General features: G+C 40.1%; 1 long non-coding RNA gene across 1 annotated transcript in view; it reads left to right on the forward strand.

Annotated features, from left to right (window-relative positions):
• Nucleotides 1–15,416, forward strand: part of LOC145520793 (uncharacterized) — a 536,928-nt gene that overhangs the window by 60,222 nt on the left and 461,290 nt on the right. The window contains exon 3 of the long non-coding RNA XR_014064827.1: nucleotides 1,599–1,663. This is a non-coding gene — a long non-coding RNA (uncharacterized LOC145520793). The remainder of the gene's footprint in view (nucleotides 1–1,598; nucleotides 1,664–15,416) is intronic.

Here is a 15,416-nt window from a genome sequence, read left to right on the forward strand (position 1 = left end):
ATAGTAGTTTTATTCATAACTTCCAAAACTTGAAAATCCCCAGGCAAGAATATTGGAGTGGATTGTCATTTACTTCTCCAGGGAATTTTCCTGACCCAGACATCGAACCTGTGTCTCCTGTATTGGAAGGCAGACTGTTTAACACTGAGCCATCTGAGAAGTCCGCAATGGAATATTATTCAGCACTAAAAATAAACTGACTATTAAGCTATGAAAAAACATGGAGAAGTCTTAAATGCTTTTTACTGAGTGAAAGAAGCCAATCTGAAAAGGCTACGTACTATAAAGTTCCAAATATATGATATCTTGGAAAGGGTAATACTATGCAGAGAGTAAAAAGATCAGTGTTTGCCAGGGCCTGGGAGTAGGAGGAGGGATTAACAGGTGGAGCACAGAGGATTTTTAGGGCAGTGAAACTATTCTGCATGAAATTGTAGTGATGGATACATGTCATTATCCATTTGTCCGAACTCATAGGATGTAGAATGCCAAGAGTGAACCTTAATGTAACCCATGTACTTTGGATGGTAAGGACGTGTGAATGTTGGTTCATCCATTGTTACAAATGTGCTACTTTGGTGCAGGAATGCTGTATGTGTGTGGGGTGGAGGCAAGGGGTTATGGGAACTCTGAATTTTCCACCCAGTTTTGCTGTGTACCTAAAACTGCTCTGAACATAGATTCTATCTAAGAAAAAGCTCCTTCCCCTTTCCCCCTTCTTACAGGCTCACTTCAGGGAAAAAAATCCACCTTTGGCCATTTCTCATCTGTTAGTTGTAAGATGCTTATATTTTTAGTCTTCAGTTTCTCAGGGTGGGAAATTTCTGTTGATGCGTACTGATGCTGTAGTAAGAAAGATGAGGAATTCATTTCACATATTATCCTCTGCCAATTTTTGTGGGTTTATGGTTTTCCCATTAGTCTCCTTTGTAGCTTTTAAATTAAATTGTGGTACCTTAATTTTAATATATTGTACCTCTTGGGATAGTGGTGTATTTGTCTTTCCTCCTCAGTACTTCCCCATTGTCGTGAAAACCTCCCCGGAGATGGCTTGGCATGGTGGTGGGGGAGGGATGCAATAATTCAGGGCAGCACTGCATGGAAAGAAGGAAGGGTGATGGCACTCTTATCCTCTTGTAATGTCTGTTCAAATATCAGGAAGTATAAGCAGTACTTGCTTTGCGTCTTATCCTAGCCTTCCACTGCCATGAGAAACATGAGGCTCTGTAAGAATTCCCCAAAGAAGGGCCTGGGATGCCTCCATGTAAACATTGATATGTAGTGGTAATATTAGTACTTTAAATTTTGTGGTGTGCCTTTTAAATACAGAATATCATAGAACATTTTTCCTAAGTATAATTTTTATTACTGCTTAGTTTCTATAGAATTATGTAATAGTTTATTTAGTCATTTGCTGACTGATTATCTCTAAGCGCTTTCTTCTGGGTCCTATTTTCTTCTCTCTTAGTGTTTTCTCCCTAGTTGGTCTTACTTTCACTATGCTGTTGACTCCCAAATCTTATCTCTAGTCTAGTTTATTATCACACAGGTGCCTCAAATTTATGAAATTCAAAACTGTACTTATCCTTTCTTTCTAGAACTTTTTAATCTTCCACATTATTGTGAATGGCACCACCATCAGCTAATTGCTTACACAAGAAAAGTAAGTGCCAACCTTGACTCGTCCATCTCCCTGAATCCCCCCCACATCTACTTGGTCATTAAATCGTATAGCTGTTCCTTGGTACATTTGTTTTTCTTTATTGTTTCATTCACTTTTCCCTAGCTCTATCATTGTTATCCTTCCTTGTCCAGGTCACCATTGTTTTTCAACTGGATTGTTGCAGCTGCTTTCTGTTTGGTTTTTCTGCCTTCAGTGTTACTCTTAAAATTTATTCACTGTACTGTAGCCAGAGTGACCTTTTTAAAATATCAGTTCAATCGATGTTACTCTCCTTAAACCATATATGTGTATCTGTGTATGTATATATCTGTCTATCATATATGTGTGTGCTTGGTTGCTCAGTCGTGTCTGACTCTTTGTGACCCCATGAACTGTAGCCCTTCAGGCTCCTCTGTCCATGGGATTTTCCAGGCAAGAATACTGGAGTGGGTTGTCATTTCCTTCTCTAGGGGATTTTCCCGACCCAGGACTTGAACCTGCGTCTCCTTCATTGCAAGTGGATTCTTTATCATTGAGCCATCAGGGAAGCCTCATATGAATATATACCAGCATTCATGTCCATGTCGTTGAGTGAATACTTGAAAGAGCATAAGAAATGGGAAGATTCCATTCAGCATCTGTGTAGGGCTTTGTTGTTACAACGAAGTCTGTAGGAGGAAAAGAAATGCAGAGAGGATCATAGAAGAAAACATTTTATGACTGAAAGTAAAGTTTTCAACTGCTGCTTCTATTTGAAGTGAAGTGGTATGTAATAATAATATTCACCTTGAACATTGATAAACTGATTAATTTCCCTGAATCTTAATTCATAAAATAGAAATATTTAATTATGAAAATAGTTCAAATAGTCTAACCCCTAATTTTGAAAGTAAAGAAGATAGGGTCAGAGAGGTGAAGTGATTTGTTTTAGAAACAGACTCAGAACCTGATTCCATCTTTCTTGGCTCTCAGGTGCTAGGTATGATTTTAAACATCCTAAAATGGCTAGCATTGTGCTTCCTGTAAAGAATTGTTCAAGTCTCCAATGTGGGCACTATAGGAAAATGGGCATACTTTTTTCAGGCTCAGAGGGCACCACTTTAGTGCCTATGAGATACTGATGAACAAAATGTTAATGACTAGTTAGGCAGGCATGACGTAGTTAGTTCCTGGGGGAATCTGGTGAATGTTGTGACACCTTTGCATATAATGAAATATTTATTAGTACATCACTGGAAGCACAGTGGCTTTTGTTTGGGGGAAGGAAACAGCAGTGCACAGATTTCCTTCTATATCCTTCTTTCTGAGGCTCATTTAATACTAACTTCAGTTTTATAGCTCATGTCCTCACCTAACTCCTACAGGTTCAGAAACTCCCTCTAGAAACTTCTGTCACAGCATTTCATGTCTGCTTCTCTCTGCCCTAGTAATTTGTCCTGACTCACCCTTTTTGAAAGTACAGTGTGATATTTTAAGGCCTTACTGAATTGCATACTTTATATTAAACAATTCAAATTGGTTGTGTGTTCTGTTAGAACAGGGTAGCCTCTTTGGATATTCAAAAACACACCAAATTAAATTGGTACTTTTTTATAGTTTAGTAATTGCTGTCTGAAAACACGTAGGCTGACTACTTCCTCAGGGACCAGGAAGAACAGCTTGTGATCATTTTATATTAAAAAATGAAAATTGGTTATAAAAAACAAGAAAATGGCCCATTGTAGGTAATAACTCCTTACAAGTTTTATTATTATAACTTACTCATTGTTCTGTGAAGTGGGAGGATTTGAAGCAGAGGGTTTTTGAAGCGCAGCAACTCACACTGCTGTGATAGGTCATAATGACATCCCTCATGGTGTCATCTGCAGATCTCAGAGTAAACGCTGGCTGAGTTCCCACAGAAGGTGTAGTGTTTGCTCAATGATCTACAAAGGGCAGGCTGCTGCCAAATAGCCATTTGTGCCTGGATCTGAGGATGCGTATTCCTAAATCCAGGTCATTTGTTTAGAATTCACAGTTGAAAACCTGGCTCAGCATAGGGTACAGATATTGGCCTTACTTTAATCCATAGGCTTTTGTTAACTGCAGCCACACATACAAAGTAACCGAATTTTAGTGTTAGGGACTCCTGGTGAGACCTGCATTTTTTATCCTCCTTTAGATGAGGAGGGAAGTAAGGGAAATAACCCACTGAACCTATGGGGTTTGGTCCAGCAAGCAGGTGCTTGGACATTCTTGTTTTGAGTACAGGTATAATAACCACGTTGGAATCACTTTCTTACTGCACAACAGCTTGGGTATCTGAGGTAGTGAGAGTGGACCCGAGACTGTACTTTCTGGCTGGTGAGATCTTTATGACCTGAGATTGACTTCTTTATAATATCATATGACCTTGAAGTCTTTCTTAAATGATGGACAAACACACACACATGTTGTTGTTGATAGCTTTCTTTCTCCTCCTTTTTTCTTTTGACCGCAAGCAAGCATAAATCTTTCCTTCAGAATAGTACCCTGATTTCTGTTGAGAGAACTGTCCTCTATCATTTCATGTGGTGGTGTTGCGATGGTAAATTTTCAGGTGCCTATCTGCCTCCATGGAATCTGAAAAGGAGAGCCTTCTGCCCTCTCCTCCTCCTGGGGGCTGACAAGTGACCTGGCCCTGGCAGTCAGATTCTTTCTCTCTCTTGAGTGAGTGATTTAAGGACACAAAGTACAGTTGGACATCATTCATCATGGGGAGCAGCTGCAGTGGCATCCTGCTCCAGCTGCAACAATGAGCTTGTTGTGTTTCCTGCTTCTTGGCTCCTGGGATTCCCTTGCTTACTGCATGGAGCTAAACCTGCTCCTCTAGACTCCCCTTGGTTCTGTGACACTGTCCGCCCACAATATGCTGGCTTTTGATTATATTAGTCAATGTCCATTCTGTTGCTTACAGTTCGAACACTGATGCATGTCTCTGAGTCTGGTGATGTAACATGAACTCCACTTCTATTTATTGATGAGGTACTAGGAGGAATTTACACTGGACACTTGCTAATTTTAGTTACTGTCCTAATCATTCCCAATAAATTAATTCTCTCCAACTGCACCTATACTCTTTGACACTCAACAGATTAAGAAATTCCTTTCTTTCCTAAGTTAATAAAACATGGAATGAAGTCCTCTATGATGAGATCACTCTGAATGTCAATAATGTCTTTATGACTGTGGCATAAAGAAAGGTAGGGTGGTTTTATATCCTAGATCCCTGTGAGGACACATATATTTACCTCCTACTGCCAGGATTCTCCTTTGCCCAAAGTAGAATGCACTGTTGACCTTCTCCTCCAATAAATGCAGTGATTTTCTAATGCGAAGAAGCATATGTTATCAAGATATAAAAACCTATGGCTGATTCATGTTGATGTTTGGTAGAAACCGACATAATACTGTAAAGCAATTATCCTTCAGTTACAAATAAATTAAAAAACAGATAAACAACAAAAAAAGAAGTATATGTTATCAAGACACAGTATTTTCTTAAGGAAAGGCTTTTACACCTGCCCATGCCTACTCAAGAGGATATCTCTTTCCCAGAACTTATTAATCCCTTAAACTGGAGAGAGAGAGAAAAAAAAAAAAGGAGATGCATCTTTTGCATGTAAAGTAAAGGGCGTATCAATGAAGCTATCACGATGTCAAATACCTCTGTGACCTGCACCTCAAAATCATCAGTTCAGGTTTCATTTCTTGCGGACTAAGTTGTTAACTGGTTTGGATAAAAGTTAGTGACATGGTGAGAGGTTGACATAAAATAGCAGGCTTTCCATTTGAAGAGCAGTGTTATTTGAGACAAGTTCTCTGTATTATTTTCCATGGGCAATGGTCGCCTTTCTAGGGTTACTGTATTTGAAAGCGAAAGTGGGCCTGAAAAACCATCCACGTACAACTATCTCATTTCATCAGCTAGAAAAGTGAAGTCTATAAAGATTACATGATCTCCCTCATACTGTAGAGTTGGTTGGATCACCTTCCTCCTTCTCAGTGTCTTATAATAAACTCATTCTCACCTCTCAAAACTGGATGGTGCCTGGCTTTTAACAGGCCAGCTCTCTAGTTGCTTCCAGGGTAGAAGATTTTGTGTTCTGTCATCCTATTGAATGCTGAATTGTTTAGGAACATCTACTAGCTGGCTTGGCACCTAGATATTGAAATGAGTGAGTCTATTTTTGATAACATTCTTTCCCTTCTATAAATTATTTGTGGACATAGGTCTATTAAACACTGTAATTCAAATGTGCTTCCTCTTACCCCACAGACTCTTTCTGAAGTTTTGCTAAGTTAGCTTTTGGATACCCAAGTGTGATACAGTAAGGAACCTGGTCTTTGTTCCAGGTTCCTGGCATATAGCTCCTAAAACCCTTGTTATCTGAGGAGTTGATCAGAGTGTCTTTTATATCCTTACAAAATGACTGATGGCTGGGGACTCCCAGCCGCTTCAGAATGGAGATTGGTCACCAGAAAGACCAGGGTATAATTAGAACATTGACACTTTCATTTCAAACCCTGACCTTCAATGAAGAGAGAGGGGTTGGAGATTGAGTCAATCACTAATGGTCACCAATGGCCAGTGATTTAATCAATCATGCTTATGAAATGAAACTTATAAAAGCCCCTAAACAACAGAGTTTGAGAGCTTCTGGGGTGGTGAACATATTGAGGTACTGGGAGGGTGGCGCCTGGGAGCTCTGCACGTACCTGCCCCTATGCATCTCTTCCATCTGACTGTGTCAGCATTGTATCCTTTATTGTAAACTAGTAAATGTAAGTTGCTGGGAAAAATATCAACCACCTCAGATATGCAGATGACACCACCCTTATAGCAGAAAGTGCAGAGGAACTAAAGAGCCTCTTGATGAAGGTGAAAGAGGAGAATGAAAGGGCTGGCTTAAATCTCAACATTCAAAAAACTAAGATCATGGCATCCGGTCCCATCACTTCATGGCAAATAGATGAGGACACAATGGAAACAGTGGCAGATTTTATTTTCTTGGGCTCCAAAACCACTGCAGATGGTGACTGCAGCCATGAGATTAAAAGACACTTGCTCCTTGGAAGAAAAGCTATGACAAACCTAGACAAATCTAGCATATTAAAAAGCAGAGACATCACTTTGCCAACAAAGGTCTGTCTAGTCAAAGTTCTGGATTTTCCTGTAGTCATGTATGGATGTGAGAGTTGGACCATAAACAAGGCTGAGTGCTAAAGAATTGATGCTTTCAAATAATGGTGCTGGAGAAGAATCTTGAGAGTCTCTTGGGCAGCAAAGAGATCAAACCAGTCAATCCTAAAGGAAATCAGCCCTGAATATTCATTGGAAGGACTGATGGTGAAGCTCCAATACTTTGGCCACCTGATACCAAGAGCTGACTCATTTGAAAGGACCCTGAAGCTGGGAAAGATTAAGGTCAGGAGGAGAAGGGGACGACAGAGGATGAGATGGTTGGTTGGCAGCATCAACTCAATGGACATGAGTTTGCGTAAACTCCGGGAGACAGTGAAGGACAGGGAAGCCTGGTGTGCTCTAGTCCATGGGGTTGCAAAGACTCAGACACGACTTAGTGACTTAACCACAACAAATGTAAATGGGGTGTTTTCCTGAGTTCTATGAGCTGCTCTAGCAAATTACCGAATCTGAAAGGGGGATTTGTAGGAACTCTCAACTTTGTAGCCCAGGGAACAGCAGTGTGGGTACCCAGAGCACCTAGTCCTTGCAACTGCATCTGAAGTGGGGGTAGACTTGTGGGACTGTGCCCTTAGACCTGTGGAGTCTGTGCTGATTCCACATATTCGTGTCAGAATTGAATTGAATTGTAGGACACCAGGTTGATGTCCGGAGGGTCAGAGAATTGGTTAATGTGAAGAAAAAACCCATAGATTTGGTGTCAGAAGTGTTGTGAGTAGAAACAGCATCAGGTCCCATTTGTAACACTCTATAGAAATTGTCTATCTAAAAATTTTCTATCTATGGGAAATACATGTAAAAGGAAGATTATTTTAATCTTGTTAATAATCTTTAATTTATCTGTTTGAAAACTGTGATTTTTATACTTATATTTTCTTGGAGCAGATCATATGTAACAATACGACAAGTAATAGCTGGAATTTATAAAGTGTTTGCTATGTGCCAGACACATTGCCAAATGCTCTGTGTGAGTTTTTTCATGTAATCCTCACAGCAACTCCATATGAAAGGTATCAATAATTTTACAGATGAAAGAAGTAAGGCTCAGAGAAGTTAATAATTTGCCTCATATTAATTACTCAGTCAAAAAGGAGTGGAGCTGAAACTCTTATGGAGAAATAGCATGTTTAAAAGAAGATGTCATGTTTTCTCATTTTACTTTTGGGGCTGTAGACATTTAAAAGATGTGGTTTATCAAAAGCTCACCAGAGGATTTTAGAGGAATAAAATATATGCAGCAGCCAGATGCTAGATTATTAGAGAGGAACATTGGTGGGGTGGGCAGTATATCCGTGTGACCACTAGGAAAGAATTCAGGAAAGAACAGGTCTTCCTAAGTTTAGGATAGCTGGGGAGAAATTGACCACACAGATTATATTTATTTGTTCAGCATTTTACTTATTGCTTTGTATGTCCTTTACTTGTTTTATTTCATTTGTAGCTTGTGTTCCTAGAGGCTAATTGTTGTCTTGATCTAAATTGCTTTGTACACCAACCAGCACAGTTTCTTGACGATGAAGGTCACGCAACACAATGGGTATGAGCATACTTTTGCAGCTGGGTTTGATTCTTATTTCCTACTTTTACCACATGGGCATCCTTTGTCATAAAAACTTACCATTTAGAGCCTCAATTTTCCTCTTTATAATTTGGGAAAAGTTGTAGCATCTACTTCATAAGCTTCTGAGACAAAGGATGTAGGGGCTCCTCCAGGTACCTGACATGTAGTAATGTTTATAAAAAGCATTTAATGCTACTGCTGCCCCTACTGATACTTCTGTAATTAACTGAAGTGGTACATTTAAAATAATTGATATATCAGAGTTTAAGAATTTACAGTGTTTCTTAGGATTTGTGACCTTGGAAAGCTGGAGGAAAGAATATTGAATTTCCTTTACTTAGAGGGAGCAGGTGTTGGAACACAGTAACCACATTGTCTGCTGTTCTTAAATTTCCCTTACATCTTATCTAGAGAAGCAATGAAGCAGAGCTGCATAAAGGTGAGAGCAGGTTAGAGAATATGGCCATCACTAGTACTTACAGTTGAATATTGGCTCTAATTGGCCCCATAGGGGCCGCTTTCCATAAACATGGTATTAAAACAGCCATGAGTATTCTGTCCCCTGCTATCTGCCACCAGAGAGTGTGTACTTCATTCTAGCAGAAGATGAGAAGAATCTGGACCCAGAATCAGCTAAATGCAGTTGGAAAGTGTATATTGAAAGAGTCAGGAAGACAAGATAGAGTGGCTTGGTATGGGGTAACTATATTTCAAGTTACAGAATATTTTTAGGAAAATTCAAAGTAGTGAAAGTGTTAGTCACTCAACTATATCCAACTCTGCAACATCAGGGACTGTAGCCTGACAGGCTCCTCTGGAATTCTCCAGGCCAGGATACTGGAGTGGGTAGCCATTCTCTTCTCCAGGGGATCTTCTTGACCCAGGCATTGAACCCAAGTCTCCTGCATTGGAGGCAGATTCTTCACTGTATGAACCACCAGCAAAGTCCAAGGAAAATTAACATGGGCTAAAGTAACCTGAGTTTAAATCATGCCATCAAATATAGATTTACGATGATGCATAATATGCAAAAAATGAGTTACCAAGTGTGCCACATACCCTACATAATCTGACCCCATTCTCGTCCCCCACAACACTGGTCCCACACAAACCCTGCTTTTAGTTTATTCAAAAAACTCTTTCCCACCTCAGGTTCTTTGCATATATTTTTCTCTGTGCCTTGAACCTTAACCTCCAACTCTTCCCTTAGCTACTCCTCTTGCTCATTCTTTAGGGCTCAGCTCAAACATTAGTTCAAAGAAGTGTGTGTGTGTGTGTGTGTGTGTGTATGTGTGTGTATGTGTGTTTAGTCATGTCAAACTCTTTATGACCCCATGGACTGTAGCCCGCCAGGCTCCTCTGTCCATGGGATTTCCCAGGCAAGAATACTGGGATCAGTTGCCATTTCCTTCTCCAGGGGATCTTCCCAATCCAGGGATCAAACCCACATCTCCTGTGTGTCCTGCATTGGTGGCAGATTCTTATCACTGAGCCACCTGGGAAGCCCAAAGACATTGATCTCAAATATAATTTAGGTTTCTATTCTTGTAATGGTTATTTCTGATAAAATAATAAAAATTAGGCTGAAAAAGGAGTTCATAGGTCTCTGAACCAGGGAGCACAGAATGGATCTGGAGCTCAAGCTTGACTGGGTCTAGAGAGTTAAAAACAGAGCCTCTTAGATTCTGGCAAATACTTGTCTAACGTTAACTGTCACTGATGATTAAATGTGCTATGGGTTGGGCTTTCTTCACATCAAAGCCAGTCCTCAGATGCAGGGTCTTTCCCTCCTTTTACCTTCTAATGGTTCCTTGTCTTTCTACCATAATTAATTTGGTATATGGCCACTTCTAAGGTTTGCCGCAATGAGCAGAGGAATTTTCCTCAGAGCCTTCAATTGTATGTGACAAACCCAATTTGAACAAGCTTAAGGGAAAATAAAGGATTGATTGGCTCGGGTAACTGGGAAGGATGAAGGTACAGATCACAGAATTAAAGAAAGAACTGCAGGATCCAGGAACTTGAGAATCAGGGCATAACTTCACTCAGGTGTTCTCTTTGTTCAGCTCTCATTTCTGCCTGTCTTTGTTTTCATTCTACTTTCATATCTCAGGCTTCATGTCTTAGCTATCCTGATGTAAAAAACTTAGCTTCTTTTCCCTAAGAGACCTTATTTGTCATTCCAAGAGAAGGATTCAGTTGACCCTATTTGGTCATGGGTCCACTGCTGACTTTTTCATGCTGTTCATGTTTATGGGGTTCTCAAGGCAACAATACTGGAGTAATTTGCCATTCCCTTCTCTGGTGGACCACATTTTATCAGAACTCTCCACTATGACTCATCCATTTTGATGGCCCTGCATGGCATGGCTCATAGATTCTTTAAGTTATGTAAGCATCTTCACCACGATGAGGCTGTGATTGATGAAGGACAGAGGATGAGATAGTTAGATAGCATTACCAACTCAGTGGACATGAATTTGAGCAAACTTTGGGAAATAGTGAAGGAGAGGAAAGTCTGGCATGCCTCAGCCTATGGGGTCACAAAGAGTCAGACATGACTTAGCAACTGAACAATAACAACCGCTGTTGGACTCATCATATGGGAGTGGGCAATGCTGACACTAGTGGTAAGTACCACTAGTACCACTAGTTAACCATGGTATTGGTTAACTGTGGTAGGAGTTTATGCTGACCAGTGGTGCCCTTGTTATGCTGATTGTGCTGTGCTGATTGTGAAGTATTTTGAGTAGCATCCTTAGAAACAAGGTATTCTGTCTGCTGGGTCATCTGTCTATCTCTGTGAGCCCAGGTTGAGGGTGGTGATACACATGGCATGATTTGTTACAAAAATAAGGGATAGGAGAAATAGGCTAGGGAGCTCAAAGCTATTGTCACTGTAATATGACTCAAACATTAGGTAGCTGAATTCAACATCAAACAGCCCGTAGTTACACAGGTTATATCCAAGTACCCCATCTAGGTCATCTGTTGATACTTGTAAGGCTAAGTTCTTGCTTTTCCTCCCCCTTCCAGGTCTTTCCTGATGCCAGGCTCTGTTTTGCTTTCTGATAGAAACTATTTTCTTGTCCGTCTTGTGGCATGAGCCCTCTGTCTCTGTCTCTAGGAATCGTGACTGTCTTTTCTCCTAACTATGAACATGTGGTCTCCACACTATTCCCCCTCAACTGAATTCTTGTCCATTTTCGTCAGCCCTCACCACTGCTCACTCCTCATCCTTTTTTTTTGGTCTACCCTTGATTATTCCTTTCCCCCTCCCTGTTCTTTTTTGCTTGCTTTTACCTTTAATGCCCTTCTGTATTAGTCTGTTGCTGACAGAAGGAATGGCTGAAGGGATTATGATGCTTGCCTAATAGATGGAAGAAATGAAGGCTCAGAAAATTTAAGGTGCTTTATTTGTTCCAGGTCACACAACTGGTAGTTGGCAGATTAGCAGCTTTTATTCAGAGCCTTCTGACACGACAGCTTAGGATCGTTCCTCTTCCTCAACTCTCACAGTTCTTGGTCATTTTATTTAACTATATAGTCACCCTCCCAATGAATTATCATAATTTGGAAAGGGAGATTATCTGTGACAGTTATTTAGGGATAATTTTGGAGTACTGAATCTTGAGGTGAGTCTGGAATAAAATTCAGGGTTTTGATGCATAGCAGGAAGGGAGGCCATTCCAGGGGAACAACAGCTACCTGAGTAAAGCAGCTGAAAAAGAAGTGCCTTCTGTCGTGTGTCAGAAAAACAGCCTGGGAGTAGTGATAGTAAGAACAGTAACCTCAAGGAATGAGATGATGAAAAACCGGTGGGCAAAGTGAGCAGCTGCCCTGCTCCAGGCATTTTTCTGAGCACTTTCATGCATTAACTTGTTTAATGCTTAAGGTAGCCCCCTGAGCAATCTCAATTTTCCTGCTGAGGAAATGGAGGGACAAGGAGGGTAATTAACTTGCCTGAATCACATAGCTAGTAAGAAGCAAAGTTTGTACACAGACTTGAACCTGTTTGATTCTGATGTCTATTCTCTTAACAACAAGGCTTTGCTGCTAGAGGGTGTGGCAGGAATTTGATAAGAAGTCAAACAAGTAGTCCTGGAAATCTGTCCAGAGATTTGACAGAGTTGATGCCATGAGTAAAAATCGTTCTGTTTGTCGGTATTTTTATTTTAAAAAGATATATCTTTATTAGATTTGAGCTTGAATAATGAATTCAGAAATATTGTGCAATCTAGCTGTCAAAGATTCAGACAATATAGTGTGGGCTTCCCTGGTGGCTCAGATGGTAAAAAATCTGCCTGCAATGCAGAAGACCTGGGTTCGATCTCTGGGTTAGGAAGATCCCCTGGAGGAAGGCTTGGCAACCCACTCCAGTATTTAGATTTGAGCTTTAATAATGAATTCAGAAATCTTGTGCCGTCTACTTGTCAAAGATTCAGACAATACAGAATCAGAAGCAAATGTGGAACTTTTCTTGTATCATTAGTGTCCCTTCATTCTGTGCAGAGTATTTTGTATTTTATATCTCTGTGCTGCAGTAGGGGGAGCAACGCTGTCACTAACTTGCCCAGGAACCTAGGCACGTCACCTTTTTTTTTTTTAAATCTCTGTAGCCCATTTCTCCATCTATAGCTTGATCTTTTTGCTTACCACGCTTCCAGACTTAAGATTCTCTGAATCTCCCTTTTCCTGCCCAGCGGCAGTGACTCAGGAATCCTGTGGGCAAAATGTATCATGTTCTATATAATGAACCCTTCTTTCTGTTCTGTCTGCTAGTTCTCCTTTTCACAGTGAACCTTGATGGGTTGAGGCAGAAGAACTGAGTTTAGAAATGAGCTCCTACCCCTTGGAGGTTCCGTCTGTGTGAGGAGATGAACGTGACAGGCACTCTGGAGAGAGCGAGGAGCAAGGTGGCGGGCCGCTGGAGGGGCGGCAGTGCTGTTGCCTGCATAACTCACAACCCAACCCTGAACACTGGTGGCGATGTGTCCTGCCAGGATTTGAGATAATCACTGAAGCTCCTGGTGTTCACTGACAGTGATCACATACTAGTGTGGGTGAAAAAGCTTAAATACCTGGTACTTTCCTCACAAGAAAAAATTATGAACAGTATCTTGTGCTTGATGTTAAAATGGAAACAGACTCAACAAAATTTCTAGTCGTTTAGCAGAGTGACAACGTGTGGCCCGAGGGTGGAGATGGTCAGAGAAGACTTCCCGGAGGCAATGAGATTCCAAGGATAAAGGAAGTAAAAATTTACTACATGTTTATTGTAGAAAGCTTAGGTAATTTAAAAAAACCATTAAAGACAAAATGATCTATTATACCACCAAAGATAATTGCTATTAGTATTTTGGTATATGTCTTTCTAGTTTGCTGTTATTGCATTCTATAGTCAAAATGAAATCTTATTACACATGCTGTTTTGCAACTTTAATTTTTAGCAATATATGACATTTTTCTATGTCAATAAATCTTTAAGCACATGAGATTTTTACAATGGAAAGGCTTTTTTCTTTTTATAAAAGTGTAATGCTTGCAAAAAAATCAACAACTATGTGACATTACAAGGAAGAGGAAAAAAAAAAGCACATAATCTTACCTATGGCAATTGCTGCAATTAACATTTGAGTGGATATACTTCCTGGCTTTTATCCAAGTAAGTGTGTGTATGTATATAAAATTCATAGATATAATATATACTAAGTTTTATTCCTATACGTATTTGATTAATCACTTTCATCCACCTTCCAGCCAGATTTTAAACATCATAAACCAAACATTGTCTTTCTCATTCACCAGATTATTCCTAGCTCCTTGCATAGTGCCCGGCATGTAATAGGCAACTTTAAATATTTATTAAATGAATGAACAAGTGAATGGTAACTCCATATTGTCGTGAATCTTGAATAAGGAGATAATGTGTGCTGTCTAATCACTGAGAAATGAGCAGAGCATTCAGAACTATGGACATCAGGGCATCAGGACATTTCCTTATATATGTTCAACATCCTTGCATTTTTTTTTTTTTTTTGCATTTTTTTTTTTTTAAACCAGAGCAAAAAAAATAAACACAAACCAAGCCAAACCCAAACTTGCTGCTTTTAGCTTGATGAAAATTTGACTTCGAGTAATAAGATTCATGGCAAGTTAAATCACTTCCTTCTCTCACTGTCTGCATCTCTTTGACTAGCTTTAGGAAGGCAAGGAACATGTCTTGTTCATCTGTGTACTGCTAATGCAGTGCCACATGTGCCCTTGGCATCAGCGCACGTTTCTTGGTGAGTGTGATGGTACGAGGAGGAAGGCAAAGGAAGATTGTCCACAGAGAGACCTGTGGTGAATAAAAGGCATACAACACTCCTCTGATGTGACCAGATGCTAAGATGACTACTTATTTAATCAGGATTCCTTTCCCTTACCTAGTTTTGCTAGGCCTGGTTAAAGAAGTTGCAGTGAGAAATATGTGTGGGCAGACAGTTAAGTAGCTAAACCAACTTTATTATAGCTCCACTGCTGTTAGCATAAGACTCTAGTGCACATTCTGAGAGACATTTTAAATGTTCTGAACTTAAATGAACCAAAGAGTAATTTGGATCCAGAGATTTTAAATGTTTGTGTTGCTGGGATCCAGAGAGGTCAACTTGTAGAACTGTAGAGTATTTGTTTGAAGGGACCTTGGATACCCATTGGTGGAGTCTTCTCATTTTACAGATGAAGAAGCTGAGCTCCAAAGGGAGAGTTGAATTACTTAAGGTCCTGCAGCAAGGCAATGGAAAAGCTGGAACTAGAACTCAGGCATTCTGAGTTCTAGGCTCATGTGATTTCTGACAATTTGCTGTGAGAAAGATAAAAACTCAAAACATCCAAGAACAGCTCGTGACCACAATTTGAGTGTGTTTTATATATAGGTAGAGAGAAAGGAGGCAAGAAAGAAATGGAAGTAAGTGAGGACAAAGGAT

The sequence above is a fragment of the Giraffa tippelskirchi genome, chromosome 9 (genome assembly GCF_054371585.1).
Source record: "Giraffa tippelskirchi isolate mGirTip1 chromosome 9, T2T-mGirTip1v1.2.pri, whole genome shotgun sequence".
Lineage (NCBI taxonomy): Eukaryota > Metazoa > Chordata > Mammalia > Artiodactyla > Giraffidae > Giraffa > Giraffa tippelskirchi.